Below are 17,583 nucleotides of genomic sequence, written 5' to 3' on the forward strand. Positions count from 1 at the left end.
ATGTCTCCTTCCCGCGTCAAGTAGAAAATGCAGGGACAGGAAAGCGATGGATCCTGATGTGTGTGGCCATTGCGATCGTTAGTGTAAGCGACCGATCCTGAAAAAGCGCGGCCGCCAGCATATCGTTGGGGCAAGCCAAAGGATCTTCGGTTAAATAAGTTGCTGGATTACCATTTGCCAAAAAGGGGCCAGAAAGACAGGCGTAATGAATCTAGTAGGAAAAGAAGGAGAAGGAGAGAAAGGACAAAAACAACAATCAGAACAAGCAGAAGAAATAAAACAGCGGATGAAGTGGAACGAGACCCACCCCAACGAAAAATAAAAACGTTAAGAAAAGATTTTTTTTTTAAATGCAGGAAGGAAAAATAAAAAAAGGAAAAAAAAAATATAGATCGTTCCCGCCGGATTCTCCCATTTTCTGCTAAGAACGAGAAGGTCCAGTCAGTCAATCGGCGCGATATCTTTCATCGAATATTCCCGATCCATCTTTTACGCCCTAATGGCGGCCGCGCTCGGGGGAATTTGGAGATTTTCTCGCGACATCGCGAGGACGAGGACGCGGGGGTGAGAAAAGAAGGGGAGGACAAAATAAGAGAAAGGGAAATGAGGAGGAGGAGAAGGAGGAGGAGGAGGAGGAGGAGGAGGAGGAGGAGGAGGAGGAGGAGGAGGAGGAGGAGGAGGAGGAGGAGGAGGAGGAGGAGGAGAAGGAGGAGGAGAAGGAGGAGGAGGAGGAGGAGAAGGAGGAGGAGGAGGAGGAGGAGGGAAGGGAGGGGGGGTGCTGTGAAGGGTAGGGGGGGGGCAGATTAGGAGAATTGGAGGGGAATAAGAGACGAGAATCTGGAAGAGGAGGAGTAAGGGAAAGGGAAATGTATACGAATAAGGAAAAGTGAGAATATGAATGTGGAGAAATATCGTAAACGAAAACGTAGACGTAGGACACACATAATGATGAGAGGACTAGAGACAATGGGAAATAAAACAGGGGTTGGCAGCAAAAACGGAGGCGAGGGGTAGTAAGGGACGTGGCAGGGGCATAGGATGGGTCCAGACGAGCCCCCCCCCCCTCTTCCTCCCTATTTCTCCTCTGTTTATCTTCTTTTCACGGGCGCGCTGCCATCCTCGGCCACAATGACCTAAGACACAGACGGATGCCGGCCCATTACGGCCTCTGTGGCGCCCTGTCGTAAGGCCCATTCTTCAAGATCCCTTATCAAGATTGTTGCGGTCACTGGGTCTTCTCCCCCCCGCCCCTACCCCCCTCCTTTGAACCAGCTGCTACAGAAATGATAAAAGATAAAGAATAATCATTTTTCAAGATTCTCTTGAATAAAGAGAGAGAGAGAGTCAAGGTTCCCTTCTCTTGCCCGGCCGAGACGAGAGCGCCGTCGCCGACCGGAGAGAGAGACGGAGAGCGCGCTTCCTTTGAGGAATCGAAACCCTATGATGCACCAATGAAACGATCGTCTGCCATAATGCAGAAATTGATGTAAACGCATCAGTCGAAACAACAATAAAGACTATGAATTTACGTCGACGATAACGGGTTGTGGGGAGGGAGGGAGGGAGGGAGAGAAGACGAGCAGGGGCACACTCGCCCCCTTTCGTTGGCTACTCCGTTTTCCCAGTCCCATTTTCCTCCCTCGCCATCTCTTCTTCTTCTCCTCCTTCATCATCATCTTCTTCACCTCCTCCTTCTCACTTCCTTCTACCTTCACGCTCTCTTCCTCTGTCTCCCATCTCCTCCTCCTCCTCTCTTGGTACACTTACCCCTCGCCTGTCCCCCTCTGACGCCAAACACCATACCTAAGGAGAGAAGAAAACGAGGGTTAGATTGGATAAACTGCTTTTACAATACCTCTTGTTGGTGTATTCAGTCGCCACAATATAAAAGCAGCTGTTCACAAAATAAGACAGGCAGCCAGAAGGCACACACCGAGGCTATGGATGTGAGATTGTATTCATGTAGCGTACGTATATGTACGGCTGATTGTAAGTATGAACGTTTGAAACCTATCTCTGTCTATCTTTAGCTATTTATCTATAAGACAATCTATCCAACTATATTTATATCTATATCCAGAGAGAGAGAGAGAGAGAGAGAGAGAGAGAGAGAGAGAGAGAGAGAGAGAGAGAGAGAGAGAGAGAGAGAGAGAGAGAGAGAGAGATACAGATAGAGAGAGCGCATCATTACCCAGTCTTGAGAGGCAGCAGGACCCAAGCCCATTAGAAGCCACGGCAGCGTGACAGCGCCAACAGAATCCATTGTTGTAACCTTATCGACATGAAGCCTGAGACAAAAGGATGAAAAATATCGCCTCTCGCTCTCCGCCGCCCCGCTAATCTTCTCCTTCCCGCTCAGGAGGGAGAGAGAAAGAGAGGGGAGAAAAATCCCCATCATAAATAAACATCATGGATACATTTGAATACATAAAGATACATGATAGAATAAGAGAAACCACTGGCCCGGACCGCGCCACCACGGCACACACCTGCCATCTTTTTCGTCCCCGTCACATAACTGTCCCATTCCTCCCCTCTGCTCCCCTCCTCGCCCTCCCCTCCTCCTATCACTTCCCCTCTCCCCCTTCAACCTCTTAACCCCTTCCCTGGCCACCCTCTTAACCCGCCCCCCCCCCCACCCCCTCTTCCCTCTCCCCCAAGAAGTGTGACTTGTGCGCGACCCATGACAAGGAAACTAAGATTGCAACGTGCCATCAATATTCGCTGCGTTGCAAAGGTCTGGTCCTCCAATGTTCTGGTCAAGCGACACATCCTCCTCCCCTGCCAATGTACCGTCCCTGTACTCCCTGCCTGTCCCTGCCGGCCTGGCCCTATCTTTACCCTATGCCTCCCCTACCCAACACCCTTCCCCCTGTACCTCCCCCTACCTCTCCCCATGCACTTCCACCGCCCCTGCCCCCTCCCCCCTTCCACAATGCAGACGGTCCTCCGGGAAAAGAGACCACGCCCACCGATCTGTCCTGCTGGAGTCGCTCTTCCTTTCTTAGTTTCACTCTTTCCTCTCCTCGTTTCGGACACCTCGTTCCCTGGCGAATCACCCCCCCCCCCTTCCTGCTCGTCTCTCTTCCTCTCATCCGCCTCTTTTCTTCTGCGTCTGTCTCCCCGTCTTCGTTACCTTTATCACCACGTCCGCCCGTTCATTCATTTCCTTATCAGCTCATTCATTCTTTTTTTTTTTTGCCATTTTACATGCTGTACGTGTAGTGTGACCTCGACCTCGACCTCGACCTCTTGACCTCGAGGTGTAGTAATCTGGCGGCGTAAACAACCGACTCGACGCGCCCGTAAAAACAAGGGAGGGGGAGGGGGAAGGGGAGGAGAAGGAGAGGGGGAGGGGGAGACCACAGCAGCCCGACACAACTATAATCTGGCCGAACACTCGCTTTCCTTGCCTTTCTTTGCTCTCTCTCTCTCTCTCTCTCTCTCTCTCTCTCTCTCTCTCTCTCTCTCTCTCTCTCTGCGTCATACCCTCCTCTCCCCGTGTTTGTCTGTCGATCTCTATATCTATGCCTATGTCTGCCTCTCTCGATGTAGTCCGTTAATATCCCATGACAAACCAAATTCGCAACGTAAAAAAAACACACACCAAAAAATAATCCTCTCTCGTTTAAAAAAGGCATATATAATTAAGAAATTAAAAATAAAAGGGCTTACGAAAAAGGTAGCTAAGCAAATTCCAACTTCATTATCAAATTACAAAAAATCCCAGAAGTGTCTGTTGTTGCAGCGCTTGCCACTAATGTTGCAGTGGCGGCGTAGGATGCTCCTCTCACTCCGAACATTTCCAAATAATAACAGTAACAGTGAGGATGAGAAAGAATTATCATCATCATCTATGGTAATAGCAACAACAACAATGATAATAATGATGATGATAATAATAATAATGGTAATAATAATGATAATGATAATAATAATAATAATAATAATAATAATAATAAAATAATAATAGTAATAATAATAATAATAATAATAATAACATACTAATCATTATTAAGGATAACAAAAATAATGATAATATTAATAATATATATTGATAATAATAATTTTCGCCGGGAGCGATAATAGTCCCAAGGCACTTTTTGATCAACTTTATCGTGAATAAAAACTACATAAAAAAAACTACATAACGGCATTTATTTTTCTAAGAATATTTGCGACTGCATGCACTGTTCCGTGAAATAAAGATCCGGGGGGGGGATCTTTATGTTCATAAACATCTAAACAGTTTCCGAGCGCCAAGTCAGGGCCTCAACGAGGTCAGGTCAACGTGGGTCAAAAGCCAGTGGGGTAAGGTCGATCCCACGAGATCTTTCGTAAGGCGTCGTTATGCGAAAAATACCTTGGGAGTCTGTGAACGTTTTTTGGTATCTTTACGGCTTCCTTTTCTACTTTCATCCCGCGCTCTCATCTCTCCCCCTCTCTCCTTCTCTCTCTCTCTCTCTCTCTCTCTCTCTCTCTCTCTCTCTCTCTCTCTCCCTCCCTCTCTCCCTCCCTCTCCCCCTCCACCCCTTCCTCTTCCCCTCTCTCCCTCTCCATATTTCCCTCCCTTTCTCTCCCTCCCTCCCTCCCCCCTCTCCTCGCCCCCCTCCTTCTCCCTCTTTCTCTTCCTCCCTCTCCCCCTCCCCTTTCCTCACCCCCTCTCTACCCCTCCCTCCACCTCCCTCTCTCTCTCCTTCTTCCCTTCCCTTCCTTTCCTTCCGAAACGGTCTTCCTCCTGCTCTTCATATCGCGTGTCTCCCTGAACCTGTTACATCGAACTTCATTCTCGCATAAATAAAAAGAAAAAAAAAAAGAAAAAAAGAGAGAGAGAGAGAGAGAGAGAAAAAAAAACTCTACCGTGGCATTTAATTCTTTGCCAAATCCTCAAGAAGTCACGAACACCTTGTCAAAAAAATTAACAACCCCCGTCGAGTGCGACTCAACACAAGGACTGGCATATCAAAAAAAAGTAATAAAAAGGGAAGAAGAGAGACGTAATGACTTGTTCAATGTCTCACCCTCCCCCCCCTTCCCCCCCCCTTCCCCCTCTTTTCCTCCCTCCTCCCCACTTTACACTTCCTTTCATTGTTTTTTTTTCTTCAACTGAAATAAAGGTGACTTAAATACCTGAATACTGTTCTCCGATAAGGAATAACAACGAATGAACAACGGGGGAAATCAACCACATTAATAAGCAACTTGCCCTCCGAAATACAACAATACAAGTGAACGAAATACAACAAACACCAAACTAGACACATATTATTTTCGACATTTTTACAAGTCATTCCATAAAGTTCCTTTCCCTCTCCCTCGACATGAGCACAGTATTTTCCGGCAACTAATGGCAAGATATGACAAATTCCCTTGACAATGCGTCCTAAAATCATGCCAGACATTCATCTGCGCACAAGATAAACAACGACCATAAAACAGGCTATAGCCTCACGACAGAAAAAAAAACTATTTTAACAACTGTGAAGAAAAAGGTTATAATACTAGATTAAAAAAAAAAATAAAAAAATAAAGTAAAATAAAGAAAAATACATATAATCACAACAAGATGCATCGCCAGAAATAAAAATGCGCTCTCGGGGGAAAAAACAAATGACTGTGATTATGATGTTAAAATGCATAATTAATCCTCTCAACTTCCCTCGGCCTGTTACGTAGATTAACGTCGCCTAAACCCCTTCCATCTCCCCCATCCCTCTCCACCTCCCCTTCCCCTCCTCCCCCCTTCCCCCCTTCCAACCCCACTTCTATATCTCCCTCCCTCTCCTCCCCCCCACCCCTTCCCTCCCTTCCGACTCTCTCCCTATCAATACTTCGCGCCATTACCTATCTGGCGAATCACATTTCCCTTTCCGTGCCTAGCTCTTTCCTTCTAGCTCTCTCTATCTGTCTTTTCTCTTCCTTCTTTTCTTCTTTTTTCTGCTGCTTCTGCTGTTTCTTCGTCTTCTTCTTCTTCTTCTTCTTCTTCTTCTTCTTCTTCTTCCCTTTTTTCTTTTTCCCCATCTTCTTCTTCTTCTTCTTCTTCTTCTTCTTCTTCTTCTTCTTCTTCTTCTTCTTCTTCTTCTTCTTCTTCTTCTTCTTCTTCTTCTTCTCCTCCTCCTCCTCCTCTTTCCCTCTCCCTCCGCCCCCCCAGCCCTCTCCCTTTCACCTCCTAAACCTCCTTATTCGTCGCTCCCTCCCCTCCCCTTCCTCCCCTCCCCATCCTCCCTGCCCCCACCCCAGGGCCCATTTCGCCCGCTCACACCACCTGGCATCGAATCAGATACATTACCTGTCGCTCGGAAACGTCAAAACATATAAGAGGAGGAAAAATGGCCTTTTTCATTGTCCATTGCTCACGTCAACTTGCCTCCCACTGAGCGGAGGGAGGGAGGGAAGGAGGGAGGGAGGGAGAGAGGGAAGGAGGGAGGGAGAGAGGGAAGGAGGGAGGGAGAGAGGGAGGGTCGGAAGGAAGGAGGGAATGAGGGAGTGACGGACGGAGGGAGAAAGGGAGAGAAGGATGGGGGAGGGAGTGAGGGAGGGAAGGGTTTTGGTTAGGGAAGGAAGGAGGGAGATGAAGAGAAATAGTGATGAGAGAAAGGGAATGGAGGAAAGGAGAGGGAGAGAAGAAGCGAGAGGAGCTGAGAACGGTGAAATGAAAAGACGGAGCAAGGCTGACTGAGCGCGTGAGCGACTGAATGAGAGGAAGAGGGGGTGAACACAAAAATAGAGACAGGAACAGCTGCTGCTGCGGCTACTACTACTACTACTATTAATGCTAATAAGAGTAATAGTAACAGTAACAGTAACAATAATAATAATAATAATAATAATAATAATAATAATAATAATAATAATAATAATAATAATAATAAAACAATAATAATAATAAATAAAAACAATAAATAATAATAATAATAATAATAATAATATGACAATACTACTACTATTACTACTACTACTACTAATAATAATAATAATAACAACAACATTAATAGTATCAACAACAATAATAATTACCATGGCCATTAATACACCGACAAAAGACAAATCTGGGGAAAAAAACAAATAGGTTCGAAAAGCCGACCCCGAGCGCGCACCCTTTATATCATCCTCACGAAATTGGCATAAACTTGCCCAGCCATTAGACAGGAGGCAAAAAGGACTCGACGGCGGGGGATGAGAGAGTGGGCGGGGCAGGAGCGGTGGCAGGGGCGGGCAGGGGCGTTGCTATGGTCAACCAGGCGTGTGTGGTGGCAAGACGGAGCACCAGCCTGAAGGGAGGGGCGTGGGGGGTGGGGCATAGGGAGAAGGGGAGATAGTTACCAAGTGGGTAGGGGAAGGAGAGAAAGGAACGGGTGCCAAAGGGACGTGCCAGGAGGAGGCGGTCGTGAGGGGGGTATGGGAGGCGAGTGACAATGGAGCGTGCCAGCCGAAAGCCCAGACTGGTCAATGTCGTGCCCGGGTCAATACCGGAGCCTGAATCCGAGTGCACGATACCACACACTCCCTCGACTGTCTGGCGCATGTCTGCTCGCAACCATGTTTATTCTCGGTGACTTCCAGGAGGCTTAAAATAAACCACCCGGAGGTTCTGAGCTCTGTCAGATGCGATGGCAACAGGGGTGCTCACGTACTTAAACACACACACACACACACACACACACACACACACACACACACACACACACACACACACACACACACACACACACACTGTACACTAATACACCAACGCAAAGGCACGCAATCCCATACACACGCGACCCGAAGACACACACACGACCTCACGCGTCGAGGCGCAAACACTCTATTTGCGGCGATGATCGGCGGCATCGCGTCCCTAAGCAACTGCCGTCAAAAAGGCCCCAAGCTGAGCGCTCCAAACTCTGCCAGAACATGCCCTTCGAGCCAGTGCACGACCTACCCTTGGAGGAATCGTGGTCGTGCTGGCGTGCAGTGTGAGGTGGGGGAAGGAGTGAGTGAGGGGGACAGGAGTAGGGGGGGGGAGTGCATGTGGTGGCGAGCGTGGGCACGTGCCCCGGCCACCACCCGCGCGTGACTACCGTGTCTTGTTTCTAACTCTTATCTACCGCAAGTGTCTCCCCTCCCCTCTCTCCCCCTTCTGTTACTCCCTCCCCCTCTCTTCCCCTTCCGTTACCCCCCACCTTCCTCCACCTGTCCTCTTTTCCCCAATCCCTTTCGTTCTCACTTTCTTTCTAACACTCTATATTCCCCTCGCTCCCGCGCGTCGAAGCCCATGAAAGCAGTCCCACGAAGGAGAGAAATAGCAGGACGGCCGATAGAAGAAACAAATACGCCGGGGCGATGCGTCATCCCGACGTTTCCCGAGGCAGGTCAGATCATCCCACGCGCTGGCTCCTCGTACCTGCCTTTCGTCTCTCCTCCTCTCCTCCCTTCCTCATAAGAATCTCACGCCACGATTTCCCTCCTCGCTTCGCCACTCACAATCCTTTACCCAAGTTTTCATGGCATGGACTCCTCCTCCCCCCCCTCCCTCCCTCACTCCCGCCCGACCCCACTGCTCACGCGATTCCATTTCACGCCCAAGAAACCTCATTTTTTCCATCTCTCTTTTCTTACCCTTCGACTACCAATCACCTCGGCATCTCCTTTGCATTAGGGAGAGAAAACCTTCACTCTTATGCCGAACGTCTTGAACCCCTCCCCCCCACCTCTCCCTTCCTCTTCCCCCTCTTCCCCCCTTCGGTTCGAATTTCGTTATCGAGATTTTTTCATGAAAAAGAAGTGTAAAACATCTTTATGATCCCCTTCGATTACGCTTTTAACATCAGTGCATATGCCATAAAAGCCAGAAAACACGAATACATTTCTAGGATACGGAATCGATGAGCTTCCAGATAAAAAAGCTGGTCGGGGAAGACAAGGTGGTTACTCAGGCTGAGAAAGCTGCCTTGTATAAGAAGGCGGGGAAGAAGGGGAGGGGATAGATGAGGTGAGGGGGAGGGGCAGGGGGTAAAAAGGGAAGGAGGGGAGGGGGGGTAGAAGGGGGAGAAGGGGAGGGAGAACTGGAGCAGTGCTACCTGGATGGTGGAGCAGCTGATAGTGAAAAAAGAGCATGCTCCCCCACCCCCATGCTACCACTAACCCTCCCCCCCCTTTCCCCATAGAGCCTATGCTGTTCTTTAGCTCGAGAAAGTAGGCGTCAGCTGTGGCTTATTGAGACTTTTCTCTATCTCTTCCCACTTTCTCTCTCAGTCTCTCTCTCTCTCTCTCTCTCTCTCTCTCTCTCTCTCTCTCTCTCTCTCTCTCTCTCTCTCTCTCTCTCTCTCTCTCTCTCTCACACACACACACACACACACACACACACACACACAAACCGTCTCTCAAGACTATCACTCACTCTATGTCTCTGAATGAATTTATCTCTGTTGTCTATCAATCTGTCCTTCTCTCTCTCTCTCTCTCTCTCTCTCTCTCTCTCTCTCTCTCTCTCTCTCTCTCTCTCTCTCTCTCTCTCTCTCTCTACCTCACCCACACCCCATACCGTCTCTCGAACTAACCAACACCACATACACGTCGCGATGAGATCAGCAGCACTGAATCGTAGTCCCAGTATTCCCCCAGTCGCCAGAGTTATTCAAGCGACTCACGCCACACACGACTACAGCAATACGACCTATATGCAATTTACACCCAGAATATTCCTAGCCGTCCCCTTCTCCCCCCCCCCTCTCCCCAATCCCATCCCCGGCGTCGGTGTCAAGGGCATGGGGGTCGGAGAGGTGGCGGAGGGCAGGATTATTCAAGCTAAACCCATAACTAACACAGCAAAAGACCAAGAACAAGATTACTGCTTCTTGGTCCGCTATTCTTGAAGGAGGGGTCAGAGGAGAGAGAGGAGGAGAGGGGGGGAGGAGGATAGAGCACATAACGACAGAAAGAGACAGATGAATGTAAAGAGAAGAAGTGCGGGAGAGAAGAGAGAGAGAGAGAGAGAGAGAGAGAGAGAGAGAGAGAGAGAGAAGAGAGAGAGAGAGAGAGAAAGAGAGAGAGAAAGAGAGAGAGAGAGAAAGAGAGAGAGAGAGAAAGAGAGAGAGAGAGAAAGAGAGAGAGAGAGAAAGAGAGAGACATAGAGAGAGGGGGGACAGGCAGACAGAAAGAAAGAGAGAAAGAGAGAGGGAGAGGCAAGGAAGGCCTGAGGGAAAGAGGGGGGAGAGTCAAACAGAGAATTGCAAATTCATTTCCCTAGAGAGACTCGCAAGTCAAGGTTTTATCTGCAAACTTGTTGGTCCGCGTAATTAGGTCTTCGATCATACGTCGCAAAAAGAATTTCTGAAACTCAAAAGATGGAAAGAAAGAGGACGAGAAAGAGAATCAGATAGACAGAAAACTATAGATTGATAGATAGACAGACAGAATTGATAAACAGATAGAAAGAGAGACCACCCACACTGCTTTGTGTTCTGTCTCCCACTGTGCGTGCGCGCGTGCGAGCCTGTGCATGTGCTCATGGGGAGAACTTCGGAGGGCAGCGGCGTCTGAGACAGCCTGTGGGCGGCCATGTGCGATGGCAATCATGCAAAGTCGAAGCAAACCTTTCAAGTTCCCTCCCCCCCCTCCTCCTCCTCCTGACTCTTCCTCTCCCTGTGCATGACACCGGACTCCGGGCGTGCGTCATGCGCCCTCCATCGAGCTCCGGCGACCCCTCCAGGACCCCTCCCCCCCCTCAGCCCAAGCCCTTCGCCGCCCTCGCCTCGCCGTGATGGAGAGCGAAGAACACGCGAGCGCCGAGGAAAACGTTTTTTTTTGCACTCGATGCCGCCGTCAACTTTCTTGTTTTCGGGCGGGACTTTTAACTCATCCGAGTTCACCCGCGGGTAAAACATGCAAATAAATCTCCCCTAATGCCGCTCCGATTTCTTGCAAGAAAACGAAGAAAGGAAAAAAAATGAAAGAAAGCAAAAAATAACCTATTGCATGCAAGCAGCAAGAAAGCGGAGAGGGAGGCGAAGAGGGTGGCGTTAGACAGCAATTTTTTAGTCAAGCAATCTGTTGCAGCAGACAGCCCCACCGTGCGAGTAGAAGCATTTATCAGTCGTGCAATACCGCCCAGTGCAAGTTTTAGCCCCTGGCACGACACGGCTTTCTCCCCGTAGTGACAGGCGATGCGACCGCGAGGAGAAAGTGTCGACAAGAATTCCGCGTTATTTATACAAAGCATCGTGTCCTCTACCTCTGTCTACTCTCCGCCTCTCCCTCTGTCTACTCTCCGCCTCTCCCTCTATCTACTCTCCGCCTCTCCCTCTATCTACTCTCCGCCTCTCCCTCTTATCTTTCATCTCTCGTTTATTCCCTCTTTCTCTATCTATCGTTGTGTCGCGTCATTAAACCGTTGCCAGGCCACTTCTTTTCAAAATATGAGAACGGGAGAAAAAAAATCATAATAAGAAAAATAAAAGAAAAGCGAAAAAAGAGAAAATTACATTATATTTACTCTCTTTCCTCTCTCACTCCATTTCCCTTAACGACCCCGACTTTATATCAGCCGAATTCATTACCGGGAGGAGGAGGAAGGGGAATGAGTAGGAGGAGAAAGAAGAAGAAGAAGAAGAAGAAGAAGAAGAAGAAGAAGAAGAGGAGGAGAAAGAAGAAGAAGAAGAAGAAGAAGAAGAAGAAGAAGAAGAAGAAGAGGGGGAGGAGGAGGAGAAAGAGGAGGAGGTGGTGAAAGAAGAGAAGAAAGCGGGGAAAGAAGACCAAGAGAGGGGGATAAGGAAGAGAAAAAGGAAGGGAGAAGGACGGGAGAGGGGAAAAAATAGAAGAAGCGGAGAAAGATGAGGACGAGAAAGATAAGGAGCATGAGGAGAAAGAACAGAAGGAAGAGGAAGAAGAAGAGGGAGAAGGAGAGGAGGTGGGGAGGACGGCGAAATGGGGCACGCATTCACACCCTGATTAAAACGACGCCATTTTCGCAAATGACGAGGGACACATACAGAGCCAACGCGGAAGCACGCTAAGTCCGACGTTATGGACACTTATCGCCGTGAGTTCACAGTGAATATAATGAAGACACTTTATTTCCCCTAATAGCCCTTGTTCCACTTAATGAGGGGAAGAAAGAGGAGAAGAGAGGGAGGGAGGGAGGGGAGGAGGGAGGGAGGGGAGGGGGGAGGGAGGGAGGAGGGAGGGAGGGAGAGGAGAGAGAGAGAGAGAGAGAGAGAGAGAGAGAGAGAGAGAGAGAGAGAGAGAGAGAGAGAGAGAGGAGAGAGAGAGAGAGGAGAGAGAGAGAGAGAGAGAGAGAGAGAGAGAGAGAGAGAGAGAGAGAGAGAGAGAGAGAGAGAGAGAGAGAGAGAGAGAGGAGAGAGAGAGAGAGAGAGAGAGAGAGAGAGAGAGAGGATGATGAGTAGGAGAGCAGCGAGGAGAGGATGAGGTGGAGAGAGAGAGAGAGAGAGAGAGAGTACGCGCGAGTGTGTGTATGCGTGTGCGTGCGCTTGCTCGCGCGCGTGTGCGTGTGTACAACTATACGTGGGGAGGCGGAGGGCATGTGCGTGTGTGCGACTAGTTTTTCAGCATTTTCGAAAAATCTCTTCTGAAAAAATACAACCTTCAAAAGCGGCGCCAAAAGCGTTTACAGGCCCTAAAAACGGCCTTTGATGGTGGCGGAAAATGACAAAAGCGGCCGCAATATTGCACTGTTGTGGTATGACGCCAAAGTTAATACAACTCCTGTCAACATTTCAATTAAACAAAGGCTCTCAACTTCGGCGTCAGGATGGCATAATGCGTCCATAATGTCAAAACGAGGGACGAGGGAACGAAAGGGAGAGAAAGCAGAGGCAAGACCTAATCTGGGTCTTTCCCTTTCTCTGTATTTTCTTCTCTTTTTCCTTTCCCTTTCTGTCTCCACTCCTTCCTCCTTTCCTCTTTCTCCCTTTACTACTGGTCCTGCCCATACTCCTCCTACTCCTCTTCCTCCTCCTTCTCCTCTTCCTGTCTTTCTATCTTTCTTCATCTTCTTCTCCTGATGCCTGACCGTGGCACTCCCTTCGGCCGAATCCTACGAGCCCCGCCTGTCCTTCGGCTCCATGACACGAAAGTGACTCCGTCCATTACCTCTCTTGACCCAGGCGGAGGAAGGGCGGGGCAGTAGACGAGGGGGAGGGCGGGGCAGGAGACGAGGGGGAGGGCGGGGAAGGAGTGGAGGGGGAGGGCGGGGCAGGAGACGAGGGGGAGGGCGGGGCAAAAGAGAAGGGGGGGGGTGAGGCAGGAGAGGAGGGGGAGGGCGGAGCAGGAGAGGAGGAGGGGGAGGGGGAGTCCGAGAGGAGGGGGAAGGCAGGGGAGGGGCAGAGAGGAGGGAGTCTTAACAGACTGTTACTGATATATATTACATTACTCGTACTGTTGGCTGTCCACGCCGGCGGAGTGGTCGTATGCAAATCGGGGCTTCGGGGGGGGGGGGGGGGAGTCAGGTGAGAGGTAGAGGATCTGGCGAACGACAAGCGGCCGGCGATAATGCAGGCGATGGGCGGACTAGAGAGCGACTGTGGGTAATTCGTGGGCGCGACCAGAGGAGAGGGGGGGAGGGAGGAGGCGTAACCCGGCGAGCTTCCCGACTGTTATCTCGCCAGCAGCCCGAACTACAAGGCCCCGCGTGTCGGACTCGGCAAAATTCCCGCGGAGAAGCAAGTGCGGACCCGCCCGTTCCATGCCGCGAACACCGCAGAGAGCACAGCGGCCTGCATCGGCGACCCCGAACACCCCAAAGCAAGGCGGCGGAAGCAACGAGACAGCACGGACGACAGCCAGATGAAAAGAGAGATACGAGAAAGACAGCGACAGCGCGGGTGGGGATCGGCGCTCGCACTCGTTAGCCGGCGTAAGTGGAGTAGAAAACAGGTGATCGCGGCCGCGGAGGCGGGCGGAGGCGGGCGCGCGCGGCATACTAATGGCCGGACCGCGACGCCGCCGCCGTCGCCGCCGCCGCCGCCGCACTCTCCTTTCCCCGCTCCGCAAAACGCTCGCCCACTCGCCACAATTCCTACTCCCTTTTTCTGTTCGCTCGTCTTCCTCCATCCTTTCCTTCCTCCTCTTACACCTCCCTTCATTTTCCTTTACTCCTACTCTATTCCCCTTCCCCCTTCCTCCTCCTTTTCTCTTCCCTCTTCTTCCTTCCTCCTCCTTTCCATTTTTTCTTCCCTCCCCCTCCATCTCCCGCGGCCTCTCGCCCATCGACAGGCTCCTCTCAGCCAGGTGTTCCCTCCGCCACCGCCACCATAGACTCTCGCCAGGGAAGGTCTTCACGAAAACCCCCTTCCTCGCTGCGCGCCCTCTGCTCGCACGCCCGAAATGCCAGCCCACGTGCAAGCGAGAGGCGAGGTGGGCGCGGGCGGGCGGGGCACTCTCCTGGCACTGCAGAAGGGAGCCGTACGGAGTGTTGGCAGTTCAGATTATCCCCTGACACCCCCCTCCCCTCCCCTCCCTTACCCCCTCCCCTCCCCTCCCTAACCCCCGAACCCCTGACCTTCCCTCCCCAACCCCCGCACCCCTCCCCTCCCCTCCCCAACCCCCCACCCCTTCTCATCCAGTGCCTGAGGTCGAAAAAGAGAAATCCCTCGGGGAATGCGGAAGCCGGCCGCTGATATATTCATGGGTCTCGACATCACTTTCCTGGTTTTTAATTAGTTCGTTTCTTTTTCTTTCTTTCTCTTTTTTCCCCTCGATGTGACCTCTCTCCTATTGTACCGTCGCCCTATATCCGCCGATCCGTCATCGCCGCCGTCGCCGTCTCTCCCATACATTACGACCCGACGTCGCCTCACCCGCCCTTCCGCTCACCGATTAACCCTTTGAAATCGTCAAGTTTAGCAAAAAAAATACATATGACAAATTTTATTGCATTGAGCTTCAACCAACAAATAATAATAAAAAAAGGACGAGATTTTTCCAAACTGGATCTCTTCACATCCGAAACATAATTCCGCTCCTTCCTCTGACCTCCCCCAACCGCCATTTCCCTAAGAACCGCGAGCCAATAAGTAAAGAAATCCAGAGTGTCGCTCGCTCGACTCGGCCCTCGCTCTGCCCGTCGTCGCCTTCCTCCCGACCGCAGAGAACGGAGCCCAACGCGAGAGGTGGGACTGCACAGGACGCGAGAGGGGGGGACTGCACAGGACGCGAGAGGGGGGACTTAACAGGACCCGCTCGCTCCCACGTCGCCGCAGCATCTGTCGATCGTGTGATAATCCGCGGGGCTGTTTGACAAGCCGGGACACGGGAGAGCAACGTCGCTACAAGACACAGCGACTCCCAATAGGCAAGTAGAACCGACAGATAGAGCGGCGGACACGTGTACACACGCACTTACAGACGCGTGACGGCGTATAAACTTTCAAAAAATCGTGGGCAAGAAAAGGGGGAAACTAGAATCCTCGAAACCAACATGCCTTCCCTCCGGCGGACAACCTCGTGTAATAAGAAAGTAAAACAGCACGAGGCGAACATCAGACATAGTATCTGCAGCAACTTTTTGACCTTCTACAGATTCTTTCTCCTCGCGGCCGCCACACTTCACACCCTCGCCCTCACCCTGGGAAGCCTGTATCACTTGCATTCCACGCCGCCACCTCACCACTTATCCCCTCAATGCCGCACCGACCGATGAAGTTCGTTCAATACTTTTTATGTTTGTGAACCGATATGTTCCTGGTTATCATCTTGTGATTTTTTATAGTGAATACAATACCTAACCTTTATACTCACAAGAGCAGGATCGAATGCAAGCATACACAAGTATACACACGCACGCAGACACGTACACACACAAACACAACTTATCTTCCATAGATTCGACATATAAATATATAAATAATAATAATGACAATATCACCAAAAAAAGAAAAATAAATAAATAAATAAAATAAAAAATATGACCTTAACAATGGTCGAACTGCAAATACTGGCACTTTCCGGACAAGTGACACCTGCTTGATGCCAATTGTTAGTATCCTGAATAACTTTATGTCGACTCTTATATGACTACTGCTTCTGCCCCCCCCCCTCTTGGTTGAGTGAGGTGGGAGGATAAATGTCCTCTGTCACCCTTGGATAAATAAAAGAAAAATTCGAGAGAGAGAGAGAGAGAGAGAGAGAGAGAGAGAGAGAGAGAGAGAGAGAGAGAGAGAGAGAGAGAGAGAGAGAGAGAGAGAGAGAGAACACGAAACACCTCCGCTAAACACCAAGACACTTCCTTATCTGCGACATACCGCGTCCCAAACCAAGCGACCTTCGGTGCCTTCGTCCTACACGCCGTTTCTTTCTTATTTCCTCGACCTTTAATGACCCCCCCCCCCCCAACAGCGTAGAAGAAACGTGATTTTCCCAAACGTGGCTACATTTCCCTTAGAGTTTCACACCCTCAGCCTAGCCTAGCCTAAGCCCAGTCACCCACACCTAAAACACCCTAAGGGATGAGCAGTCCGACCGCGCTTGAGGGACGCCCCTACACCCTTAAAGGTCCCCGACTTCCCTATCCCAAAGCCTTAATCTCTGACTCGACGAAGGCTAACAGCTTGAGTGGCAGCGGCGGCCATGATCCCCAAAGGGCCGTGTCGGTTATCTGATGGGGAGGTCTACAGGATGCAGATTTAATTTTTTTCTCCTCCCGTCTCTCTCTCTCTCTCCCTCTCGCATTCATTTATTTTTCTCTGTGACCGGCTCGATGGGTGGGGGAATAGGGGGGGTGGGAGGGAGTAGACAGGAGGCACGAAGGAACGGGAGGATATTTCATTTTCTCTCTATTTATCGCCTTTATCGCTACAACTGCACTTCATCGCTCATCGCCGTCATCATTTCCATCGCCTCCACCCGCATCCTTCTCCGTGTGGTCGCGCGGGTAAACAAACATCCCCAAAATAACTGTAAGTAAACAAACAAATAAGGTTTCTTGGCGAGGGTACATTTATCAATCAAGAAGATCAAGCTATAAAAAAAAGAAAGTCCCCGTGTTACCAAGGGTAGACTCGGTATCAAAGAAAAGATTGTGACGAAACGAGAGAGAGGGGGAAGGGCAGGGAAGGGAAGGGAAGGGAAGGGAAGGGAAGGGAGGGGAAGGGAAGGGAAGGGAGAGGAGGGAAGGGAGAGGAGGGAAGGAAGAGGAAAGGGGAGGAGAGGAGGAAAAGATGAAGAGAGAAGGAAAAAAAGTAAAACGGGAAAATGGGAAACTAGGAAGAAGCAAGAGGGCGAGAGCAGCGTGCAACCTCTCCTCATCAACCCGCTCCCCCCCTCCCCTTCCCCCCTCTCCCCGTGTGCGTGTCCCAGCGGTCTCCCCCAAACTCGCCCACCAACTTGGCTTCCAACAGAGCGAGATAAGTGTCACACAAATCGCCGTCGAATATGCACTAGACGCCAACTATTGTATGGGTTTAGGCCTGCGCGCGGGTGGGAACCCTCAATTAGCGTCACAGAATGGGTGGAGGGGGCGGGGGGAGAAGTGATGGGGGTTGGATGAGGGGAGACAGACAGACAGACGGATAATTAGATACATAAACAAGGGGTAAAGACAGACAGATAGTCAGACATACAAAGTATGGGTGTATTAAAGAGGGG

The sequence above is a fragment of the Penaeus monodon genome, chromosome 10 (assembly GCF_015228065.2).
Source record: "Penaeus monodon isolate SGIC_2016 chromosome 10, NSTDA_Pmon_1, whole genome shotgun sequence".
Classification (NCBI taxonomy): Eukaryota; Metazoa; Arthropoda; class Malacostraca; order Decapoda; family Penaeidae; genus Penaeus; species Penaeus monodon.